General features: G+C 38.9%; 1 pseudogene; it reads right to left on the reverse strand.

Annotated features, from left to right (window-relative positions):
• Window positions 1-520: 520 nt before the first annotated feature.
• On the reverse strand, window positions 521-1,985 carry LOC104853557 (annotated as a pseudogene).
• Between the last annotated feature and the right edge of the window lie 863 nt (window positions 1,986-2,848).

A 2,848-nucleotide genomic window follows, 5' to 3' on the forward strand; every position in this document is an offset into this window, starting at 1 on the left:
CAATTTTCTTAATTTTTTTAATGCAAAAAATTCATTTACCACTTATTTTAGTGCATCTGCATTAAGGCTTTGAATTATTTGACCCACAATTTTACAATATTAAAAACTGGACTCAAAATTTTACAATGTAGAAACAAACAGGTCCACAATCCTAATACCTATTCAGTCTCACTGAGAGCATAGAGTTAAAGCTCAACACCATAAGGAAATGGCAGCAGGGAAATATATGTTAATATCTAAGAAGTTACACATATAGTTTTTAATTAAAGGATGTGTAATAAAAGTTTAGTGGCAAGAAACTGGTACTAATAAACAAAATGTTTCTTTTCAAAAGAAACTGTAACATCTTTTGAAAACTGTCCCATTCTTTCAGTTCTTTCTTTAGTTCCCAAGGAGTTCGTGCGGATACATTTCTTGAGATAATCTTAAAGTACACTTTAGGTGGAAATGGAATGTATATCCAGAACTACAGTTGAAAACTAAGACCTGGGTGCTGACAGAAACATCTTCCTGATTTCAGTCATGGCATATTTGTTTCCCGGAGGAAAGGTTTTTTGGCCTCTCCTGGCACTTGTACTATAAGGATGGCTGTGACAACAACAGTGCTTTCTCCAACTACTGGACCATAAGGTTAAATTGGCATGTTCCAGAATAAACAAGGCAACAAGGAGAGGCAACAGTGCCTAACAGACTCCAAAAAGGAAGGGAGGCCCAGAGACAATAGCATTCTGTTCAAAGTGGTGTTGAAGGCTTGTGTATGCCCCCAAATCTGTTCGTGTTTTTGGCAGTTCTTTAAGATCCATGTGGAATATGCAGAAAATTAATCCATAAAGGGCTGGCCCCAAGCCATTGCACAGTTCTCACGTTCCTGTTGTCATTCACTGAATAACACTCTGTTGGGCAGCATCAGCAGTTCGTGAAACCAGTGCACTGACAGCTGGAAAGGCGATGCTAGACATGGCTGCTACGGCCCCAGCAGCCCACATCCTCCAAGGTTCTGAACCAAGTCCATAGCACACGAGGGGTAATATTTGAAATCCAAGACCCAGTAAATTGGTGTTCTTATTTCCAAATGAGCTTATAAATAAGCTCAGGACTATGGTCTGTAAAATAATGGAAACAATGCCAAGAACTGCTATAAATGCCATGACACTTTCTAGTGAAAATTTAACGATCTGTCTGAGGTATTAAAAAAAAAAAAGCTGGAATACTGGCCTGCCTCTGGTAGGTAGGAGAGAAACACCATATTGCAGATGAGCAGTACTATGAAATCTTGGCCTACTTTTTTTAAGGATGCAAAAGGGTCAGCTTGTTCCCAGGATGTGGGCTTTCCCCACGATGCTAGTCACATCTTTTCAGGCAGTGACTCAGGCACAGCAACAAGAATAAAACAAATATCTACCAAATCTTACTGTAGCTAGGAACACCACTAAGCTGCCTCCATACACTTGTCTGAGGTAAGTTCCAATCACAGGGCTGGTGACTAGACTTACAGCAAATGTTGCTGCAACCAATCAATAAGCCATATGTCTTTCATTCTCTTGAGTTATACATATGCAAATACCATGGAGAAAGTAATGGGAAAAACCCCAGAAACATAGATACCAGCAAAGTACCACCATGGGCTGATCTTCATTAAAGTTATTGCGGCACATGTGAAAAATGCTGATAATATCAAGAAGGATTTTCAGCCCCAAACATCAGAAAGAGCACCAATAAGTGGGGCACTGAGAAATGACAACAAACCCTTTACTCTTTCAATTAAGCCATTCATCCAAAATGTATGTTTTGGGAAGGTTTCATGTAATACCACCAACATGGGAGCTGTCAATACTTCCCAAGCAAAAAACTCCAAAAAGATGAGGATAACCACATGATAAACACTAGGAGAACCTATTCGTTGAGAGCGTGCCTCCATCCTTAATGATCTTCTTGGCCAGAATGATACTGTGGTTTGTGGCCTCTTTCTTCTTCTCCTGGGTCATTTTACCATCCTCACTCCTGGCGCTCCAGAGAGAGTGCGACCCACCACTACTTCCCTGGACGGAGCTGCTGGGGGAGCCCACCGCCATCCAGAGGGCTGGGTCTGCCTCTGGCTGGGTCTGATTTTTTAAATTCATTTTATATTTTATATATTAGTCCTTTGTGGAATGACTAGCTAAAAAAATTTTCCCCCACTCTGTGGGCTGTCTTTTCACTTTGTTGGTGATTTCTTTTGCCGTACAAAAGTTTTTTAATAGAAAGAGATCCCAGTTGTTGATTCTTTATATTATTGACCACTCAATCTGGATTTTGTTCAGGAAGTCTTCATTTGCACCTATGTCTACAAGAGTTTTATTTATTCTATTTTTCCAGTATATTTAGTGTTTCTGTTTTAGTATTTAGATCTTTGATCCATTTTGGTTTTAGTTAACTACAGTGTGAGAGATATGGGTCTCAATGTAATCTTTGGCATGTGGAAAGCCCAGTTCTCCAGAACCACTTATTAAAGAAGTTATCTTTTTTCCAATGAACATGTTTGGCCCCTTTGTCAAGGAGAAGATGGCTGAGTGTATCTGGCATTGTTTTCCTATCTTCTCATCTATTCCCGTGACCCTCAGGTCTGTTTTTTGTTTGTTTGTTTGTTTTACCAGTACCATGCTCATTTTAATCACAGTTTTCTGTAGTATAATTTCAAGACAGAGAATGTTATGCCCCTGTCTTTCCTACTTTTTCAAGAATTTTTTGGCTTTTCTAGTTCTCTTTTGGTTTCAAATAAATTTTAGGAATGTTTTCTCCAGTTCTGTGAAGTATACTAATGGTATTTTTATTGGGATTGGATTAAGTCTGTTAAATAGTTTTGTAAGTA

This window comes from Fukomys damarensis, unplaced genomic scaffold (assembly GCF_012274545.1).
Source record: "Fukomys damarensis isolate Sample0158 unplaced genomic scaffold, DMR_v1.0_HiC HiC_scaffold_30, whole genome shotgun sequence".
Lineage (NCBI taxonomy): Eukaryota > Metazoa > Chordata > Mammalia > Rodentia > Bathyergidae > Fukomys > Fukomys damarensis.